Source organism: Papilio polytes, unplaced genomic scaffold (assembly GCF_000836215.1).
Source record: "Papilio polytes unplaced genomic scaffold, Ppol_1.0 DF822289.1, whole genome shotgun sequence".
Taxonomy (NCBI): Eukaryota; Metazoa; Arthropoda; class Insecta; order Lepidoptera; family Papilionidae; genus Papilio; species Papilio polytes.
Window position 1 is genome coordinate 1,734,024 of NW_013526915.1, and position 24,822 is coordinate 1,758,845.

At 31.7% G+C, this 24,822-nt stretch overlaps 1 protein-coding gene across 1 annotated transcript in view; it reads right to left on the reverse strand.

Annotated features, from left to right (window-relative positions):
- The window catches only part of LOC106106284, a 30,003-nt gene extending 11,281 nt beyond the window's left edge, over nt 1-18,722 (reverse strand). Inside the window, exon 1 of the mRNA XM_013286838.1 lies at nt 18,496-18,722. The gene's annotated coding sequence lies outside the window, so the exon portion shown is untranslated. The remainder of the gene's footprint in view (nt 1-18,495) is intronic.
- Between the last annotated feature and the right edge of the window lie 6,100 nt (nt 18,723-24,822).

The window sequence follows — 24,822 nt, forward strand, 5'->3', positions numbered from 1 at the left end:
TAGACTTTGTTCATATCTTTTGTATCTTTGAATCTGGGACGAGATTGTGAATATTCTTCATTGTTTATGTAACCTTCACATGATTAATGAACTTGATAAGTTTTTTTTAATTAAATTAATTACAAACTCCACTACGGTATTACAGACGAAAAAACGTGCCTGTTCTTTTCAAGGGAACAAATGGGACAATGATATGACATGATGGCAACCTTGCTTCCTTGATGTTGCGACATCTTATGGTCTCTTTCCCACATTAGGGTTTTTATTCAAAATATTTACCCCTAAGTTTAACGTGTAAATATATAGCCTAGAGCGTGACGTAAGTGTGGGGCTTTTTATTAAAGAAAGAGTTATTCGAAAATGTGCTATGATTGCTGACATCTTAGGCAACAGAGAAGTGTGTGTTTACGCTTTATTATATTAGTACAGTATAGATATGACCATATTAGTTAAAGTTGCCCTTACGGTAGGTCTATATCTTTATTCGTGATTTTAATTCTAATCACGAGCCGTAATCTTTGTATCACACTATAAAAGGAAGTGAGAGGTAAATGTTACAGTTTTATGTAATTCTCTCATCTTATTCATGTTAGTCTCGCTCCAAAACAACGTACGATATATGACGTAATATTAAAATCAGCCGGTAAGTTTAGCGTAAGTCAAAATTAATTTCAATTTATCTTAGAGAGGCAACATTTTACAATCAAATTTAAATAACTGTTTATATAACTATTATTGTGTATTTTGTTAAGTAAATTTTAATTTTTATCCAAATGAATTAGTTATTTTTAAAATTCTCATTCACCAATAAGAAGAATTATAAGAAGGTATGTAAGAAAATGATGTCAGTTGTTTACGTTTATCCATATATATTTTTTTACCATAAATATGTAAAAAAGTAGGTATAGATTACAAAAAAAAATCAACATTAGATATGATAATAGACTATGTCTTTGTAAGCCGAGAAAAGTTTAGTAATTTTTTGACGCCGGCGTCCAAAACACGCTGTTTATTAATAGTTCCTAAACATTAGTAATAATAAAATATAGCCTATGTTACTCACAGATAGATTAACTTTCTGATGGTGAAAGAACCTTTAAAATCGGTCCAGTGGTTCTTGAGTTATTTCAAAACATACAAAAATATAAAAATACAAAGTTTTCCTCTTTATTATATTAGTATAGAAGTATAGAAGAATAGATATAGGTTATACCGTGGACAAGAAAATATATGTTCAACTCATTACTTTTACGTAGATTAAAACTTCATCGATTAGTGGTAAAAAAACGTCTGAGAAAACGTAATCCTTACACAGTTTACGAGTAGCTCTTAGTACTTTTGTACTCGTAACTAGTACTTACTCTACTCTAGTACTAATATTATTTGTAGGTTATAATTCTATGATATGTATTTATTTGGGAATACAACTAAATAACTAGATGTTTGCAGTTTCTTCACTAACACACCGATTAACACAAAAGTGATAAATTTAGTAGCCAAATATTTCGTTTATAATATTAAAGATAAATTCACGCTTTATTCACACGCACTTTAGACGAAAGCGGAAGGCGAACTAAAAGATACGAAGGCAATGATTATCTTTTGTTTTTTAAGTGTGCGATATCAAGAGCTGAAAATATTCACTTTATCTGATACGATTTTACGACGTTTTCTCTTAAAGAATATTTCAAATACTATATTTTATTACGTAAAGCAATAAATATATATTGTGCGTATAGTTTGTTATAAAGAGAAGAATTAGCCTATTTTAAAGAGTAAGATTTCCGGAATAAATTAGCTCTTATACTATTGTCAAAGATACAGCTAAGATTATTAGGTTACATGTGGACATGTTATGCGACGAGACGATGGGGACATAAACTAAAAAGTGTTAAGATTGAATGTGGAGAGCTACAAAGGAAGAGAAAGACAGAAGAAAGTATGGATGGGTTGTGTGAAAGAGGATATGCTAAAGAAAGAAGTGGATTCAGGTATGACGGCTGATAGAGATGTATGGAAGAGCAGCACATACTGTGCCGACCCTCTGTAAGGGATAAGGGCAAGTGGATGACTATTGTCAAAGATACAACGGATCCTATATGAGTTTATAATTAGTGTTTTACAAAAAATATCTTTATAAGACATAATTTTGTTAATAAATTTTACAGTTAGTACAAATACATAAATTTAAATTAAAATATATTTTTAAAGGTCGAAGTATTTTGTTGCTTGGACAGCCGTTTATCTTTTCATGTCACTTAAATCACAGTGAATACTTAAAAATGTCCGAGTTTTCTTTAAGGTTATGTTTCAATGATTCATGCAGTTTTTACCAGCACAAGGTACAGTTACAACACAATCTCTTATCTGTAAACCGCATCTGATAAGACGATGTTATCGTGATGCAAAATGGCCAGTCCTCTCAGAGTGAACCGTAAAAGAAATCAAATAATATTTTTCTTTGCATCATTTAACACACTGCATTTAATGTTTTTATGCATTTCCGCTTTTATGAAATTGTAAATTCAGTTCCTAAAATTATTAATAATTTGTTATAAATATTCTAAAATTAATTTTTCATTTAGAAAAAAATAAAATTCTTTACTACATTTAGTTGGGTTTTATTAATAAGTTTAACAAAAAACACCTTATTTTAATTACATCAAAAAAGGTGATAGGTTTTATATTTTTCTAAGTAAACTTTTTATTTCTTACTTTATAAATAAAGTTATCTATCTATACTATTATAATAAAGCGTAAACACACACTTCTTTTTTGCCTAAGTTGTCAGCAATTACAGCATATTTTTTAATAATTATTTTTTAAATAAAAAGCCCTACACTTACGTCACGCTTTAGGCTATATTTTTCACGCCATTAAACATAGAGGGTTAATATTTTTGGGATAAAAAGCCTAATGTGGCAAAGAGACCATAAGTTGCTGCCAACATCAAGGTAGTAAAATCACCCAGGTTTGTCATTATGTCATGTCATTTTGACAGTTGCAATTGATAATTTGACACATGTAAATAATACAATAAAATTTTCATAATTTCATGCGGATGAAGCCGCACGGGCACAGCTAGTATGTTATAAAATGGAGTTAAATTCTATCTTTTTACACTGACAGATTGTATTTCGGTAAAACGTTTCCGCAAAAAGTTTGTCATTCCGGTTGGGAATTACGAATGTTCCGGAAACGGTCCGTGGCCCGGACACCGCATACCGTGTTAAATAATAAATTTCCGTCACGTTAAAATGTCCGATAGAAAAAGTAGTTTTAAATTGTTACAAATACTTTTGTTCATATAAATTTTTCGACATTTTCACTAGTGCAAAGGGATTAAAGGGGGGGAAGGGAAGAGATCACTAGTGACAGTGTTGGTCATAGTCCATCCATGTCCAGATTGATGATTTACTCCAGAAATAAGCAAGGAAGCATTAAGAGCACCTAAAACTGAGGTATCAGGAACGTGCCTAATGTTGTTATGTAGTCTTTGCCTATCGCTCTAGATCAGGGGCGAGAGTTATGTTGTTAAAACCTAAATCAATATGCTTTAATTTTTAGTAAGATTGAATAATGTATGCACTCGTTTTAACGTAGCTTTACGAGTATGTTTGCTATTTTATAACCAAGTTTTTTATTCTATGCAGATGAAAAAAATCTTACGTTTGCATATTCTTTGCTAAATCATTCTAGAAAGTTTGCAATAAGAATTAAATTGTATTATCATGGTTTTCACTCAATTATACTCTAATCCGATATAATATTCATACAAATTGTAGACACGTTGATTACAGACATTTGTGCATAACAATAAAACGTATTTTAGTATCGGAGAAAATTATAGTCCATCGCTGGGATTATCTATTATCAAAGAATAACAGATAAATAGAACTGACTGGTAGAAAGTTTAATGAACACTTTATACAACATTCCCAGAGGATTTTTTTTATTGAATTGCTGATATTAGAAACTAACATAGGGACCAAATTTTGTAGCATTTGGAAAACCTAATCTTCTTTAAAGGGCAATAGAGGATAATCTTTAGATCGCATATTTGTTGCTGTCGCCATTATTTTTAAGTCCCATTGATTGATCTATTAAAAAAAGTCGATTTAATAAATCTGTTTTTTTTTATTTAGATAAAATTATTTTGCTATTTCAATTATAACATTTGTTAATATCTTATCTGGTCTGGCGTTAGAAAGTTGATTGTTATTTAATCAAAATTTAATACAATTCATGAATAATGGAATTGCTTTGTTTAAATCTGTCTGAGATCTGTCTGGTATACATTTAAAAGACAATATTAAAATTGGACGCATTGTTACAATGTCATTCGACACGATTGTGGTCTTTATTTTTCATTATGCAAGAATTACATAAAAGATATTCATTATTCTGCTATTTATATTAAACTAGCTATAGTCTGAGACTCCTACGCGCGGGATTTAAAAAGAAAATTAGTAGCCTATATGTTTTTCCAGACTATGTTTTACTCTTTTATCATATTACATCTATGAATATGATACAATTAAGTCTGAAAACAAAATATCAGGCCATAGAAAAATAATGTAAAGGTGTTGATAATTACAATATATTGGACATTTTGTTAATATGACGTTAACTAAGACTCAATCCTACGTCTCATTTTGTACATGCTGTATAAAATAAATTATAACTCCTAAAACTTAATATGCTAGAATGAAAGCATTAGACCAATCTTATTGCGATTTTGATTGCAATGAATCGACGTAACTGTTGCAAATCGATTCAGTATCGATACAGTGACCAATCGGATAATGCTAGTATCGAGTATGGGTGTTAAATGACAACGCCGAGTGATAAAAGTGAAGGTGCAGATTGGAAAGTTGCAGATATTATTATAACAATCACTATTGTTATAATATAACTATACAAATCGATATTATTTTGTTACGGTAGTTAATTATTTTTCTTCTAATTTTGCATCATTACGCGATAATTACTATTTTTAATTATGTTATGGTGTTTCTGGTTGACAGATACATCCAAAGGTTACGTAAATTAGGAGTGAGTAGACCGTAATCAACTACGCTGGCCCAGTTGGTTGATATTATAATTGTATTTTCTTCACAAATGTGTACAGGGTGTTTATTTTTCTTCACCGTAAGAATTTAAATCGCAAAGTAAATTTCAACTATTGAACACTGCCTATAAATTCACTAGTATTAGAATAGTCTAGGCAGTTTATCTGGGAGTGCATTAAACATAAAACGCCGTAGTTGCTGTGCAGCAAACGCACATAATTGATGTGTCAGAGGCAGCGGTGTCGTGAATGCTCGCAGCTCGCGGCATGGTTACCGTGGCTTAAGATTGAGGCACACCAAGAGAGAATTTTTAGGTACACTAACCAAGTATTGATTTGATTAAAAATGCGAACAAAATCCGCTCACTGTGTTAAGGTAGAATAATATTCAATGGACACTAAAAATAAACAAGTCCTCTAATATTAATGCTGGGTTTCTGAAGTATCCCTTTTTATTATTACCTAGTGGTTTATTAGTTTTGGGTTGCCATAATTTTCAAAGTTAGGAAACGGATTTTATAAAGAACCAAAAATACTAACGGATTAAATGTACTTGGGAAACCGGTCATAAGCCAAATCAAACATACAAAACGAGAATGTAATAGTTCTTTTTTATCTATACTTCTATACTATTGTAATAAAGCGTAAACACACACTTCTTTGTTGCCTAAGATGTCAGCAATTACAGCATATTTTTTAATAATTTTTTTTTTATAAAAAGCGCTACACTTACGTCACGCTTTAGGCTATATATTTTAACGCCATTAAACTAAGGGGTAAATATTTTGGATAAAAACCCTAATGTGGGAAAGAGACCATAAGTTGCTGCCAACATTAAGGAAGCAAGGTTGCCATGGTTTGTCATCGTCATGTCATTTTGACATTGGTAATTGATAATTTGACACATGTAAACAATAAAATAAAATTTTCATTATTTTATGCGGATGATCTCGCACGAGAACAGTTAGTACTTAATACGTCTAAATATACATGCTTTTTTTTTATAAAAAGCCACACTTTTTTTACTCGGTGTATCTAAGACTTAATGAAATTAAGCGTACAACTAACCAGCGGTCCGCCGCGGCAGTTTGTTAGGCGTACACAGCTCAACACAGGCGGCGCGCCAGCTGTTAGCTAGTAGGCAACGTTTGCTTAGCTAAGTGCTGTTGTTTGTAGCGTAAATTGCGTTTACATCCGTACACTATATGGTTTAAAAGAAACTTCAAATGATTTCATTTAATTCTTATTTACGTAATTGTAATGTTTTATTTTTAGGAAAAAGCTTTCTCATGAGTTTCAAAGAATGGTAATTACCACATAAATTTTCACACACGGTTTAAATAATGGTTATTATGCAATAAAACACGCACTAATTTAAATGTGTTAATTGTCTAATATTAAGAGAAAGGAGGAAGAAAAAATAAAATGTATGTAACATTAGGCCTCTAGGATATCTATATTATTATAATAAAGCGTAAATACACACTTCTTTGTTGCCTAAGATGTCAGTAATTACAGCATATTTTTGAATAATTCTTTTATTTATAAAAAGCTCTGCACTTGCGTCACGCTTTAAGCTATATGTTTTAACGCAATTAAACTTAGGGGCTAAATATTTTGGATAAAAACCCTAATGTGGGAAAGAGACCATAAGTTGCTGCCAACATCAAGGAAGCAAGGTTGCCATGGTGTGTCATAATGTTATGTCATTTTGACATTGGTAATTGATAATTTGACACATGTAAATATAAAATTTCATAATTTTATGCGGATGAAGTCGCACGGGAACAGCTAGTGTGAGATAAATCACTCTATAGTTTTTAAACAAGTTTGTATATGTATGGATGGTTTTTAGAATGCATCTTCTAAACTGCTGAACGGATCTCAATGAAATTTGTCATAGATGTAGAGCATAGTCTAGATGAACTCATAGGCTACTTGACTATTTATTTTTTAATTCCGCGCGGACGGAGTGGGGAAGGACAGATCATTAGATTATATTAAAAAAAAATTAGAGTTACTTAATTTATATTCCTACATATTTTCTTTATCTTTTTTTATCTATTATCCTACATATTCCTACATATTTTCAATGAAACGATTGTTTTCATTGTTGTGAATATTACGATATTATAATCGTCGTAATCCGATAATTCGTTTCAATGTATCTCATTATAAATAGATTAGTCGTTTCCTTGTATTTTGAACTTTAATGTCTTAATACTTAGATTGTAAATGCTTAAAACGCTTTCGATTTCTTCAGAGAGTATCGCGTGCTGCGTATGTTTTCCGACAATAGGATTTGTTTGCGAAGTTATGCAAATAAGTCGGTTTTCAATTAAATAGTAAAATAGGAAGGTTAATTGATAACGAATTGAGGAAAGTAGTTCTAATTTCTTGAGAGTTTGTTAAAAGGATATAATAAAAAGTATTCATACAATCTTTTGCAGCTGGTACATTGTTGTTACGCGATAATTAACCAAATTTCTAGCACATTAAGAATTGATATGCATTGCAATCGTGATATCCATTCTATTATAGTATGATGTAGACCTATCTAATATTAAAAAGTGTCAAACTTTACTTAACTCTGGTTTACAAAAGTAGTACATTATTGATTTCAATAGCGCAAAGCCATTTGTGTAATAAAAAGGTTTTTTTTATTATTACAGTTGTATCAAAGTACATGGGATTTTATTTCATTTTTTGAAACGTGTATTCCATTTGAAATAATGGTACAAAAGCCGTACGAATTGGACAATTACATCGCAATTGGACAGTTACGGTTGGCCCGTTATAAAATGTCATAAAAACTTTCAATACGATTGCAATTCTCGCAGATTTGTGTTCTGTTCGCGACCGTGTACGCGCCAATATCAATAAAAATATTTTGCAATAAAAGTGAACGACAAATATTGTCTCATGGTTTGAATTTTATGTTCCGCTTAAATGTTTTTTTTTACAAAAAAAATTACATGATTCGATTGCTTTAATTCTGTTTGTAAATGTTTTACTAATAATGTACGAGTATGTCTATATTCTGTACTCTGTAACTTCTCATTCTTTGTTTTTCAAATATACTAAAAAAGATGGCGTTACTCGACCGGACAGGACTTTGACGGGAATTTTAAATTCTTTTTTTTTTGAGCGCTGTTTAAGTCAGATGCATTGATGAGTGTCACTACAACGGAGTTTTAGGCTTAAAATATTAAAGCCTATATCCCCGTATATTTGAGTTTGCAATTCGTACGAGCACGGCTTAACATCCTACCGAAAATCGTACCAATGTCACGTCATAAAGCAGATTGAATTAATATTAATACTATTGGAAACTAAAATGCAGTTTCCAAATGTTTCTGGCATTAATTACTTAGTTGTTATTCTAATAATAAAATAAGTTTTAAATACTAAATATCTGAAATGCTTTATTAAAAAAAAAATAGCTTTAAAAAGATCTCATTTACAACCTGAGATCCCGAGAGTCAGGTGCTATTAAAGCCACGAATCCATTTATCTAAAATATCGCATTTATGATATTAGAGCAGACGCTTAACTTTCACTAAACTATCGCAAAACTGTTGTGCGATCGTCGATTGTTTTGCAGCCAATTCAACTGTTTAGTTGCACAACTAAAAATCAAGTAGTGTGCGCTACATAAGCTTGTAAGAATCGAAGACAAACAGTTGAGTTACAGTTTAGACAAAGGTGTAAGCGAGCTCTTAGTAAGATTATCAACACGTGAAACAAGATAATCGTGATTTACTAATAAAATTTCTTTACGCTTTAACTTAGTACTTTACAAAGTGAAAGTAGAGTCATGACTTCGTGTTCACACTAATACATGATTCTAAACTCATGGTTTTGTTTTGTTTACATTTCTCTTATCTGAAGCAATGTTGCGAAACCAGATATAGCTATTGTGAATAAATGATTCATGTACATACATTTACATTATGCCTTTGATTTCAAATTCTGAGCATATAAAGTTACAGCATTACTTTTATAATAACCAACAACTTTGATAGAATTTTCTAGAATAAGAACCTTTCTAGAAGAGAACCTAAATGTGAATGACCTTGATGTTTCAAAATTGTTGAAATATTCAAGGAAAAATTTGTGTGAAAATTATTTTCTCAACTCTTACCATGATTTTTTTAGAATAAATATTAAGAGTTTAAAGTTATTTATGATTACATTATTTCTATACTAGCTGTTGCCCGCGACTCGAATTAAAAAAAAAATTTATAACATTGGTAAGATATTGAAGTCGAATCAGTATTAACTTAGTAAATACCGTTTCAATTGAATCCACGAACAAATATAAAGACATTACTTTTTACTTTGCAATCCAATACAATTGGTGAAAGCTATTTGAGATGTCGTTGACTTTGATGTCTATATTACTTTCGTCTCAGTATCATATTTTATTTTCTCTCATTTATCGCAAGCCTTCGATGATGTAACTAAATGAACACTTGCGAAGGGAATTATTCTTCTCCAATGAAGTAAATATATAGCCATTTTATTATAGCTTTTTAATATTTGTATCATTTTAAATAATCGCATAGAAACTATTCCATTAGTTTTCAATCTTACTAATCTTACTAATATTATAAATGCGAAAGTTTAGATGGATGGATGGATGGATAGATGGATGTTTGTTAGAGTTTGTAGCGTTAACAGGTGAACGGAATTCGATGAAATTTGGCATAGAATTAGAGGATAGTCTAGAAGAACACATAGGCTACTCACTTTCGTTTTTTTTTAATTCCACGCGGACGAAGTCGCGGGCGAAAGCTAGTAGTAAATAACATGTAGATGTTTTCTAATTGTTCTACCCACTTAGCTAAGATAAATAGTTATAAAGTACATTAGTAAAATAATGTAATTTAATAGTCGAAAGTCAATTAAGTTGGTAAGCAACCGACTCCCTTTCGTTCCGCTTTCCGCTCATCTTATCTTGGCAAGAGCTAGTCTTAAGCGATCAAGATATCATGTCTAAAGGTCCGTTCAGACAGACTAGAACGTAGAGTAGAATAGGCTTTTATCTATACTATTATTATAAAGAGGAAAGATTTGTATTTTTGTATGTATTGAAATAACTGAGGTGATTTCAAAGATTATTACACCATCAAAAAACTACGTCATCAGTGAATAACATAGGCTATGTATTTTATTTTTTAATATCACGCAAAGTCGCGAGCAAAAACTAGTCATAAAATTGTGCTTATGAATTGACATTCGGATAATTTCACTTTTTGCGATTTTTTACGTTCTTGTTATTGTAAAGTATTTAAGACTTTGTTACAATCCAGTAAAGTTCAATTTAATTTGCAGATTTTCACTCACCCTAAGTCGTAAGGTGAGTACACTGTTCGTACCATATTGTTTTTACAATTAATAGATAGAAGATAGTAACAGAACTATCCTAATATATGAGTAACAGATATTGATAGATTCTTTTGTTTGGTAACACAAAAGTATTCATGTGTACTGTCAAGGGCATGAACAAATACACGTTCGATCGAATTTCGATGAACTTGTTACCGAAATAAATTTATCATTTTTGTTGCGTAATATTGTTTATGATAGGGAGAGAGTAGTGATCATTTTTATAGTTTGTTCTTTCTCAAGTAACCTAAAAATTACTAATTCCTGAGTAAGAGGGGTAAATATAATAATTTCAAACTTGAATAAGATGTTTTGAATAACTGATAATAATAGTTTTTGTTTCATATTTTCATAAATGTTGTTTCATGTTTCAAACGTAGATTTTATCAGAATAAGGACGTATTATAGCGTACGTATATTCTATAGATAGAAAGTATTTTCCTCGCTGTTACATAACCACATAAAGTGAAAATAATAACTCCGGGAAACTTATTCAAATATAGTTTGTAGTATTTGCTTCAAAGAGGCTGTATCTAGGCGTTGAACTTTCTTTTAATACTCCATTTTCACTACACATACAAAAATATTGTTATCTCTATTTTTTTAAAGACAAAGAGAGGGATGGAGATATATTTTGTAATATTTAAAATTTGATATTTTACGCTACGTTAAACAGTAGTATATTTATATGCTAATTAAAATCTATGTGGTTGCGATATGCGATGGTTGTATATTTTTAAAGGTGTTGGACGTTACGCGGTGTAACGTTTGCATCGAGCGGTTCATAGCACTGCTTACTGTGTCAATGCTCATCATGTAACATGCCACATTACACTGCGTAACTTTAATAATTACCTCTCGTAAGTAATTACAGTTAATCTGACCTCTTGTTTCGGAAATTTCATTTATTTTTTGTTAGGAATGTCTAGAACTTTTTTTTTCCTAACGGTAGCGGTGAGCAAAAGCAATTGGCTGTAACCGCAGATTTAGCGAAATTTCAAGTAACCGTTGTTTTAAGAAATGAGATAAAAAAACGCAAAACGAAATAAGGTTCTAGAGAAAATTGTTTTAGAAAATAACAGCGAGTCTGCGACTTATGTAATCTTTGTACCTCTTTAAAATAACAATAAGTGATTTAAGATGAAAGTAATAAAATAAGCCTAAGCAACTTAAACACAAAATAATGAAGAAAGTAACATATTGGTCTCAAGGTCTAATTTCGACGACTGAGAAATTAACATGCTACGGTGAAAGCTTCTAGCATATTCTTTTTCATGTCCTCTTTAAGTAAATAATAAGGACAATAATACACGAGTAAGTAAACAACTTGAATTCAAAGAAGGAAGTACGCCGTTTCCATTTCAAATGAATTATCGTTTCATTTTATTACGAGCGGAACTAATTTCCGATGAACGTGCGCTCACTGGCGCAAACGTGTGTTTGTGACTTAACTATACCGTTTGTCCGACTCATCGAAATCAGAACGAAACAATAAAAACAATAACAATAAAGAAATTGAAAGTTAAAAAGAAATTATGTAGTTAAGAAAGTGATCTGGTATTATTTAATTTTTTTTTCTGATAAGTTAATTTCGCTGTTATTTAATTTAAAAAATCAGTTTAATTGGCAATTTATTTAATGTATATATGCTATACAATACAAAAAAAAAATAAGAAATATCAAATATTTCAAGTATTCAATATTCTCAACACTTCATGTGGTCGTGATATTACGAGTATACAGTTACGAGTATAAGAAGTCTTCATGTCTTCGCCTATAGCAAGTCGTGAGCTAAAGAAAATTATTTACGTAAACATTATTAATGTGTCAATAGTTATTATCTTCAGTATCAATTACGGCCGAATACTGAAACGACATTTAAATATGTAACAACATTTCAAATGATATAACCTTGTTATACTCCAGATTCTTCACAAATTTTGACTACTATCAGATTGTAAGCGGCGCTTTCGAAGTATTTAAGATTCGTTTCATTAATTGGCCGTTAGTAGTTTATATAGTTTTTACATCTTACGGATATTATAAAGAAACGTCCGTTCAATCTTTGGTTCCAATTCACTAAATTAGATAACTCATTTATACATTTTACTAAATTCGTCCCTGTAATTTACTTAAATCAACGAAGCATAGTACAATAAGAACATAAAGTCTATATAAGATTTTCAAGCTGTTACTTTACCTTGATTTAGTATGAGCCGTAACACGGTGTCGTAAAACCGCATTTACATTTCTTTATGGAGATTAGCTCGCATTTTAGTGATGTGCACTGCTTTACATTTAAACCGGTTTCGGTACGATCGTACTTGAAATTTGCATTCAAATTAATGGGGTAACGGATATGCAAAATACTGTATATCGGTGTAAATTATACAAGAGTAGTTAATTGACACACTTTTGGACCTAGAAACAATTGAATACAAATAGGCGGGATAATTAATTATGGACTGTGAATAGAGATAAAATTATCTGTTATATTTGTTTGTTTTTTTTTTTATCTTCAAATTTGCTAGCTAATTGAAGTTGTACCTGAATGAATGTGGAGTAAGAGTCAGAAACTTTCATGCAAAGTTTATTTACTTTATTTTTAAGAAAGGCATATTATTATATAGGCATATTACGTCATGCTGCTTGAATTAATGCGCGGAATATACCAACTAAAATATTATTCGGTACGCATTGTCTCCCTGCACTGTTTACGGTCAACGACTAAAAGCAGAAAGTTTGTCTGAGAACAAAACTACTTACATTATTTGACATTACTTTGCTCATGTCTTCATAAAAATAAGTAGCATGTGTATTCTTACACAGCTAAAATAAATAATTTACTATTTTTTTTTCTAAATGTAATAATTAGATTAGCGCCAATAGTCTAATGGTTTGGGGTTCGGACTACCGATCTTGAGGTCGAGGGTTCGAATCCCGCAATTCGACTATTGTCGTGAACCATATTCTAGCACAAGCCTAGAGCTTAGCTGGAATGGTTAAAGGAAATATTAGTAAATTAAAAAATATCTACTAATATTTTTATGAAACAAAAATCATAACCAATCTTTGAACAGTCTTCAACGAAATCCTACCAATATGACTATTATTGTATCACAACCAAAATTATTAAACCAAATCAGGAGGTACTAAAATCTTTTTGGATACTTGGTATTTTGTAATATTATGACACCGTTTTTGAAACCAACCACTATCGCTCTTTAAATCAAGTGACTCATTTAAAAACAAAAGCTATCTTATATAAAAAAAATGTGATCGTGTATTGTTTTATATCATGTCCTTGACATAAATATTCATTGAAACGAATCGTTGACCCAAACAAAAAGCAAACGTTTTCACACGTGCATGTTTGTAAAATTCGTATTCACTGTATAGTGATCTCGAACTAATCCCTATGCAGAAATATCTCGTTTGCACAAATACAGAGAACATTTTCTAACAGGATGCATCAGCCCCGCCTTAATTGACGTGCGTGCACCGCTGCAAATAAATGACCCCGCGGTATAACACTTTTTAATTCCTACTTCGTGTTAATACTAGTAAAGAGTAAGCAGAGAAAGTTCTTAACTGTAGTTGTACTTCATGTTTATTTTTCTTGATAATTCGCGAAGATTTTACTTCAATTTTTTTTTATTTTACACATAAAAGTGTGTAGTTATTAGTATATATTTAACTAGCTGTTCCCGTGCAATTTCATCAGTATAAAATTATTTTATTGTTTACATTATATCAAATTGTCAATTGTAAATGTCAAAATGACAGGACATAATGACAACATTGCTTCCGTGATGTTGGCAGCAACTTATAGTCTCTTTCCCACATTAGGATTTTTATCCAAAATATTTACCCCCTAAGTTTAATGCCGTGAAAATATATAGCCTAAAGCGTGGCGTAAGTGTAGGGCTTTTTATTAAAAAAAATATTCAAAAATATGCTGTAATTGCTGAGATCTTAGGGAACAAAGAAGTGTGTGTTTACGCTTTATTATAATAGTATAGTTAGTATATATTTTACACATAAAACTGTGTAGTTATAAGTATATACTTAAATGTATGTAAAGCAAACATTGCACTGCTATTTATTAAAAAAATCAAATATAATGTTAGTTTCGAATACGTCGCCGTTGTAATTTAATCATGTTTTAGCTAACCCAAAATTAAAAAGCTAAAGTTTAAAGCATATTAAAATAAAAGTTTACGAAGTCTTGTGTTTTAATTACTAAAATATTAATATAAATATCAAGACATTTGCAGAGGAAAAATTATTTCTTCCAAGAATGGTATCACACTAACACGATAATGTAAATCTTTCAGTTCCAAGAAAATATAACATTTGTGAGATTGTATACACCATAAAAACAGTTTACATGTGTCTAAGAAAATAGATTTGTAAAATACTCGCGTGCAATCGACCATTTATACATAAAATGTATCATTCGGATTTCACACGTTTATGTAATCAATTCGATTAGTTTTTGTGTCCGTTGTCTAAGATGAATTTTGATTGGAAATACTCGTAAAGTCGATTGAATTATACATTTAGTTAAACTTTATTTCACGCGATATAAAGGTGGATTTAATGACTTGATTGAACATTCCTGGCCGAATACGGAACATCTAATGTACCAGCGTCTTAGAGTAGCGCACACCTTTTACTAAACTGCGATTGTCGATTGTTTCGCAGCCCATTCAATTGTTGCACAACTAAAAATCGATTAGTGTACCTCCATATAATCTCATAGGAATCAAAGTGCGACTAAACAGTTGTGCGATAGTTTAGTCAACTCAAAAGTAGATTAAAATTTAGTTTACTTCTTTTTGCCTTATGCAGTACCAGCTGTTCCCTGTGACTTCGTCTACGCAATATAAAAAGTAGCCTATATTCTCGTCTATGTCAGCTATCCTTCAGTGAAAGTTCGGTCGAAATCGGCTCAGCCGTTTCGGGGATTATCAAATCAAACGCAGCTTGCGGACAGACAGTTAGACAAAAATTTTATTAATGCGATTTTCGTTACCAGCATTGTAAATAAATCATCTTCCCGAAATTTGGAATTTTTCTTTTTATACAAACACTCCAATTTTACTATATGTATATAAGATATTGATTAAGATACAAAAATGTACGCTTAACGTAACGCGAGCAAAGCCGCAAGAACTGATATCTCGAGTATATATATTATACAATAACCTAAGATAATACGTGGATGTTATAAAATATTCAATATAAGGATATGTATAATTCTACTAATGCTACCTACTCTTATATGCACAACTTCAAAGGTATGCAAATCCTGTACGGCTTCAATCTAGATGTTCCCGCTGAATTTAATGATGACGTCAAAGGTTTGTTAAGTATTAGTGTTATATCAAAGACATTTAAGAAATGTATAGACTCGACATAGTGAACAACATTTTTTCACCGGTAACTTCTTTGAAAGGTATTAGTTGTCAAGTTTAGTGCCACCTCATGTCTTTGTATTTACTTGTAATAAATCATTCTCAAAATTTTAATAACATCCATCTTTTGTTATAAAATAAAAATAAATCTTTCATTTAACCAAAAACAATTTTAAAGATCGACCCGAAAATTATTTTAATTTGTGTTTGCTTTACATTTACGAAGAGAAAACAAAAATTGAACGATCGTCTTTTATTTAAGCATTCTTAAATTATATTGCGATGTTTACATCGATTAGATTTCGATTGAAAAGCAAGTTAAGAGTATCTTAGATAAGCAAAAATGGATCGAGATCGTCTAGCGGTCGTCAAGTTATTTTCCTAACAAACAATAATAAAAATACCCGATATTTTATTGCATTCAAACAATCGAACAAATGGATTGGTTTTACCTTCAACGTTACTAGAATTTAGATAAATTGATAGATTTAACAATATGTGGTAGTTAAAATATTTCACCATCAATCGTATATATATTGTAATAATAATTGACCTCAGTTTTAATTGTTTAACTACGCAATACTAAATGATTTGATTTTTTTGTTTTTATTATGCATGGCGAATTTTAACCTTCTCTATATTAGAAAGTTACTATATTACAGTTTTAGTTAAATTTATGGATACGGTATTTTTTTCTAGGTATAACATTCAGTTTTGTTTTAAATCTCTTTTGTAAAAGATATTAGCATTAACCATTTAAAAGTCAAATAAAAACACTAAAGTATTTTCAACATACTATCATACTTCATACTAATATTATAAATGCGATAGTTTAGATGGATTGATGTTTGTTAGAGTTTGTTGCCTAAACTGCTGAACGGATTTTGATGAAATTTTGTTTAGAAGTATATGATAGCCTCAAAGATTACATAGACTACTCGCTTTTGTTTTTTTTTAATTCCACGCAGACGGAGTCGCGGGCGTAAGCTAGTATGTACATAATTTAAAAAAACGAATGTATATCATGAATAGATTATTTATAATACGTTGTAGTATATTCAAAACTTTAACTTAGTGTTCTTGTTAATTTGGAAAAAAAATGATATCCAAAGTCTTTTGGTGTCTATGACAATTAGTACTTTCAAGTTACTTCATTGACGCACGAAGGAAACCTTACTAATGTTTATGTCTAAAGCCTATTACTAACCTAATCACACTTTCTTGTGAATGTACAAAGACATTCAAATAAATAGAGGAGACATAGGTGACACTTCCCTTTTTTTCTATTTTTCACACAATCATCACTAACGCTATATGTCAATATAATTAATTGTAATTAAAATAATTGCCAAAAGATGTCATTGATGATGTTTTATTGTTTATTTTAATTATTATTTTTCAAAATGTTTTATTCTATGTCAATACAGACATGAGGTGTACTAAATTTGACAACTGATATAGTACCTTTCAGAGAAAGTACCGGTGTTAAAATTTCGTCCGTCATGCCTAGTCTATATAGTATTTAAATGACTGCGTATCTAACATTAAATAAAAATCATTTAGGTTTTAAAAAGTAAATATTTAAACACAAGAGCATCAATAGTTAGAAAACGTTCGTTGTTACGCGGTACGTTGTTTTGGGAACTTTTTTGCTTGAACCCGTTATTTTAACAGTTCAAGTTACCAACAGTATCTTTTTGTAATCAAATCTTTTAAGGTCATGATTTCCAGATAGCGTCGAATCCCGAACAATGCATGCTAAACTTTTTACTACATGTTTTGAGTTCGCAAGGTATCGTTTTAAATTAAGGTAAGAACACACTACAGTTTATGTAACAAACTTTCTGCTTAGTACTTTTTTTCTATTAAAAATTAATTATTACAGTTGCGTTACAGCGTAAATTATTCAGCGTTTTAACAATTTATTTTAGCAATACAAATTGTATGTAAGTCGACAAAAATAAGACGTAGCAGTGTGTAACTACCCTTATTCGACAGACCCGACTACAATCAGTTACGACCAAATAAGCGCCGGTCGTGAGAATTAATTAGTTTTCGTAAATTAAGTACATCTTATTTGCTGTCGTTCTCAAAGTCAAATAATTAACTTCTTAATCAATTACTTAGTGTAGATTTCCGACATTAATTGTAACACACATAGTGATAGAATCTAAAAAGTTTAGTGTGTTGTATTATTACTATTTTCATCTATTAGTATATTACAAAGAGAAAAGATTTATATTTTTATATGTATTCAAATAACTCAAAAACTACTGGGCCGATTTCAAAAATTTAGCACCATTCAAAAGCTATGATACAGTGGCGAAGTCGCAAGCAACAGCTAGTATCTAACAATATAACCATTTACTTTTTTAATCAAATAGAAAATCTAGAATTCACTAATATTCAAATTAGTATCCTTACAGTTTCCGCTTTCGAGATTAGCTTTGCCAGCAATTTCATAAAATTAAAAGGAAAAGGAACAAAAAAATCGTGTATAAAAGGCTTTTAAACATGAAAACAATAATGAGCCAAACACACGTAAGTACAATTTGTGAGTTTAAACGCTTACATCTACAATAACAATAACAAAACAAACAATTCCAGACTCACCTAATGGCTAATGACACTCCATCCTTCCCACTCGAGTTCACAAATTAAACAAATCCCTTATCTTGATTACCTCAAACCCGATACAGTATCGTTATCGTTAAATAAAACCTCTTGTTTTGTCCGGCAAAACAGATTATTCGAACGCGGTCCGCGTTACTTTCGATACACTGCGCAGCGGCGGCGAATGCGGCCGAGTCGGGCTCATGGTAGAACGCAAATGACCAGACCACCTGAGCGGCTCAACGTGACGTCACAACAAATGAAATTAAAATGGCGGTAAAATAAGCTATAGATGGACCAATTTATCAGACCCGGTATGCAACTGTTACTGTAGACTGAGATGCCATTTGAGAGATCATACGAGGAACTAAGTTTTATCCATTTAGAAAGAACATCTTAGCTTGGGTGGACCCTGTATATGGATATATAGTAAGCTGGTGATGATGGTGATGATGTACAAGGGTTTTACATATTTGCTGATGGAAACAATATATGGTAGTGCCTTCCTTACCTAACTAGAAATAGTTGCTTGGCTTTAAATGATATTGTAATAATATCAGCGATTGTGTGAAAAATGATTCATAAGACTGTATCGAAGTTTTGTTTTGTTTTGTTTTTAAACATCAACTCTCACCGGGTCAGATAAGTTGGCAGGATTATAAAGAAGCTCTCATAGGATCCGTCAGTTGTATAGAGAAAGTACCCTACTCATAGTTATTAGAATTTGGAAGTGCAAGTTCATGGTTTTAATGAATGTATACAATAGGTTGCTTGGTTGCTGCTACAGATGGCCATAAGAAATACAAGAATGGAGATATCTAACAAAAATATATCGCAGATCTACTCAACAGATTTCGTTGTTCCATTGAAATTTTTAATTCACATATCACATTTTAAATATGATTTTAATACTATACTGGGATTTACTTTCGCATTTCATGTAAATAGTTACGATGCCTTTTTTTCTCAATTATGTATTGAAATTAACAACGAGAGAATAAGTCATGTTTACAAAGTAATTATAAAGTACTCTATCTAACATGAAAGTAACGTATCTTATTTTTTATTCATATTGGTATTACAAAGTAATATTGATGAGTTCATCGTGACTTTTTAATACCATTTACTAAGTGCTGTACATCTTTACTAATAATTTAAGAGAAAAGTTTTGTATTTTTGTATGTAATAGATTCAGGTAAAAACTACTGGGCCGATTTCAAAGATTCTTTCACAATTAGAAAGGTAATTTATCTGTGAGTAACATAGGCGATATTTTTTTTTCACGCGGATAAAATCGCGAGCAACAGCTAGTCTTTGATAATAAGAAAACTTTTTTTAGTTATATTTAGCTGTTACTCGCGACGTCGCCCGCGTGAAATTACAAAGTATAGCCTGTTACTCACTGATAACGTAGCTTTTTAATGGTGAAAGAATTGTAATCGGCCCAGTAGTTTTTGAGTTATTTCAATATATGCAAAATTACAAATATTTCCTCTGTTACAATATTCATATACTCGTAGATATTTTAAAGAGAGTTTGAATGTATATATTTTTTGCTAGCAAAAAGCTTTTTTTGATCGTTTGCGAAAATGTTATAATAACTCGGACAAAGAGATTTTACAATGTTAATAATTTAAAGGAAACAGTTTCAGGAAATGTTGAAAGTGAAATTTTTTGATTTCTTTTTCCGAGCAGCGGCCGCAAGAACCGCTTAGCGTCAACGGCAAATGTTTTTCCTTCCGTTTCTAAATTTTATTTTAAATCTTAAAAAACAACTTGTTCTTTTAGTGCTTATTTTATTTTACTTGGATATACCTTAGATAGCGGCTTTAATACATTTTTTATGTATACATACTAACTAATGAAAGATATATGAATGGATTGGTTAAAACATAACTGCTATAAGCGGTAGGCTTTATACAATCAGCATAGTTGTGAACTATTGAAGACCTAAAAAATGTTGCGGCAGTTTTGGAAGATCATAAAATACACTTTTTGTTCTTAATTGAAGAAGAATATTTTTAGACACACAACACAATTAGTATAACAGGATCTATGTTGAAGTATAAAAAAACTAATATATCCGATATTTCTTAGTAGACATTTAAAGTGGGCTATTAAGGCAATTGTCAGAACAATGCGAGTGCTCACGCAACAGTGTATGCAAACTGTCGATTCACAATGATCCGTTCGTGATTGAGATCTATCTGTCGTCTTGTAATTGAATCTGATTCCGGTCATACCACACATACTATGAGAAATCGAATGCGTGAATGCATTTCGAAATTACGATGAAGTTGTTAATATGGTAAGGAAGTAGTAGTAGATTTTAAGTAATTTGTACGTTTCGATACTCGTGAATGTAACTGGAGTTATAATATAAATATTATTATTTTGAATTACTTAATTAACTTTATAATACTAACTGGTTAAAATCATACAATGCTGTGTTCTTACAAGATCTTAATACATTTTGACATCGATGCTAATTTTTTAACTTAAAAAAAGTTAAACGAAAAGTGTACATTAATTTTCTTTTCACAGGTGAAATCTAAGCATTTTTATACCTTAACTAGCTTTTGCTCGTGACTTCTTTCGCGTGGAATGACAAAAACGAAATCACTGTATCCCGCGGGAACCGTAGCTATTTCCGGGATATGTCCGTGTATGTCAGCTATCCTTCAGTGAAAGTCCGGTAAAAATCTAGCCCTAGCTGGCCTAGGCCTAGCTATTCCGGAGATTACCCGGAACAATCGTCGACATACAGACAGACTGACGAACAAAAAGTAAGTATGATTTTCGTTATCAGCAACGCATATTCATCCTATTCCCGAAATGTGGCATTTTTCTTTTGACATTACAAACAGACACTCCAATTTTATTATTTAGATTTGAAAATGCTTCAGTATTATAATATTAAGAATTTAAACTATTTGAATACCAAATTAGTATACAGCATCTTCAGGAAGTTATTAGCGAAGCTAAGTTTGTACTTTGTATCATTAATGTACTGAGGACATCAGAAGCGGTATGTAGGTTTTTGTCCCCGTTCCCATCTTGGCGGAGATGAGATGAGGCAAAAAATACTTTCTATGCGTTAATGGATAGTGTCCAGTTAATTTATACATAGGAAGTTCGTAGTAATTGAATAGTCGTTAGACATAGAAGCTGTATGTATTGAAACACTTATGATTTACAGAGTAATTTTAAATATAATTAACTTTGGGTACGAATTTGAGTTAATTTGTGATCATCTTTTAATCATACTAACGGACATATCTGATTCTTTAAATGTTAAAATTCTGCTCGTTCCTCTGTCTATTTATTTATTAGACTTATCAACATAATTACATGACATTCCTAGATTTCTATTTATTAATCCAAACACACATGACATCATGTAACTACAATTACAGATAAACACATCTTGCTTCAATTACTTAACATGCAATGTCTTCAATATTCTGTAATTAAACTTAAAAATTTAAGCGCTCACATATTTTTAACTAAACTATAGCACTGTTGAGTGCAAAATATAACCTCTTTGGCTGACAAGCAGTATGTATACAGCCAAAGAGGTTGCATACTGGCCACTAAGGCATTTATCGTTGGTTAAAAAAAATATATAGAAAAAGAGGAAGAAGAAGTCAAGATGTGATCCAGATAGTTTTGAGTTTTTTTGTATATATTTGTGTAAATAAGTTTTGAGTAAAGATCTGTTAGTTTTGATAAGAAAGTGTTTTGTATTTTTGGCTGCCGCGCTGTCGGTAACAAGTTAAACAGCACAACTGTGTACTCGCGCTTTGATTCCTATCAGCTTATATGGAGGTATACGATATCCGATTTTTAGTGCAATTAATAGTTGAATTGGCTGCGAAACAATCGACAATCGACAGTTGTGCGATACTTATGTCAAAGGTGTACGCGTGCTCTTAAGAATGACGCAACACATGTATAGATATTGTGAATTTACATTATCTGAAAGTGCTGATTCAAGATTTGTAGTGAAAACGTAATTCCCTTTTCTCCTATCATTGCTTAATTTGATGCCTCTGTGAAAGTGAGACATCATTAATCTTTGAGAGTGTTTGCTGTTGTTGCATTATCATTATTTGCCTAAATGATTCGTATTTTTCGAAGATATCTCACTACTATTTTGTGCACAAGTTTCAATAGTGGAAACGCTATCGAAACATCTGCATAAAAACAGCAAAATTAGCTTTCTAATGATGTAAAAAATTTGGAAATGGGCCCAGCAGTTGAGTTACCACACTATATACGGAAATACGTCTTTCCTCTTTATGACAATAAAATAAAAGGATAGAGTATAGATAAAGAAAAAAAAACTCGTCAACAAATTAAAAATGCAAGCACTGACTGTCGCACAACTGTTATGCGATCGTCGATTGTTTTGCAGCCCATTCAACTGTTCTCCACAAGTAAAACTCGAGTAGTGTGCGCACCTCCCATAAGCTCATAGGAATCAAAGCGCGACTAAGCAGTTGTGCGATAATTTAGTCAAAGGTGTATGCGCTTTTAACAGACAACTCCATAGAAGAACTCCTTATTCGGTGTTGTATTTAAGAAATATCACGTTGCTTGTTCGGTTCACTTGGCCGTCACCTTTCACGTTTGCCGATCGCCTAGTTTGCACGTAACACCGGCGTAGAATCAAAGCGAACTACGTGACTGACCTACGTGTTCTCAGATGTTTATTTGCTTTAATAAATGAAAAGGCAATACACGAACACTTTAAGCAACAGTTCTTCGTATACTCTGTCTCTTCTAAATCTTCTTCTTTACAAAAATTGAAATATCCGTTTGTACTATCAAAAGAAAAATTCCAGATATCGGGAAGATAATGTATTTCGTTGCATAACGAAAATCGCATTAAAAAAAAATTGTCTGTCTGTCTGACTTTCACTGGAGTACAGTTGACATGGACGGGCATATAGGTTACTTTTTAAATCCCGCGCTGTCAAAATGGCGAGCGGACCGCTATCTCTGGAACGGGTGGACCAATTTTGTCTTGAAGGTAGCTGATAAAGGTGCACACAGGAATGTTCTGCGCAAACGAAGTTTGCGGGCGACATCTCGTTAAATTCTTTACATCATTCGTTTTGCCTGTAATCAATTAATTCCTACTTACATCTCAATCGAAGATCGTTCTGCAATATGTCAGTGAAACTAAAATTACCAATTCAATGAGCGCCAGTAATACGAGAAAAGTTAATAGACGGTGTTTTTTCTTATAATTATAAAGTCTTGATCGCATGACTTTCAAACGAGCATTAAATTATCAAGAATTTTCTAAACCAGCGAATATGTAAATGACGGATAATGTTAGCTTATTACTATAATGAAGACATCAAAAATGTATTTATATGAGTTAATCAAGAGTGCCCTAAGTCACTTTTAGAGTGAGCGCACACCTCTGTCTAAACTATCGCACAACTGTTATGCAACCGTCGATTTATTCGCAGCCCATTCAACAGTTTAGTTGCACTACTAAATATCCTGTAGTGCGCGCACCTCCATTTATATGGAGCTTGTTCTCATTGGAATCAAAACGCGAATGTACAGTTGAACTATAATTTAGTCAAAAGTGCGCGCGCTCTTAGTTGTGATAATCCCAACGGAAGCTCTGCCGCGTCCTAATTTTATGCAGTATATCAAATAGAAAATTAAGCGACTACGCGTTTTTTTTGTGACTGAGTTGTCACTGTTTGCCTTGAAGAAGCATTTACAGATCCACCGGGCTTGAGGTGGCCGAGCGCAGATGGCGCTTAGCCTAAACCTCTTTTATGAGTAACTAGGCTCGAGGGCTCCCTTAGGAGCCTTGGCTCGGGCCGTTACTTCGTTATTACCGGATTGGGAGGCCACCGAGCTCTTAGATCGCTTCGGTGGACGCTTTTAAAGTCAAAAAATGACCGACCGCTTGACCAGCAGTAGACTACTATAGACCGTGTATGGCGGCCTTTAATCTTCTGGTTATTTTGCTCGAATAACCGGGATTAATATTGTAAAATGATATAACCGGTTTTAAGAGTGACATCCATATTCATGAGGACATTATCATAATATGGATTAACAAATTAACATATATGTTCGTGCATTAAAAAATGATATGACTGAAACAAAACACGACAGACTATTACGGCTTGTTTTTTACAAACGAATTAATTGGCATTTAATATCATGTTACTAAGATTATCTATGCTAGTCTTTAAATATGAAATACATAAACTATTTTCTTTTTCACAGCATTACGTGTTGCTGGACAGTTATTGTCAGAAGGTTCTTATGAAAGAAAACAATTAAAAAAGA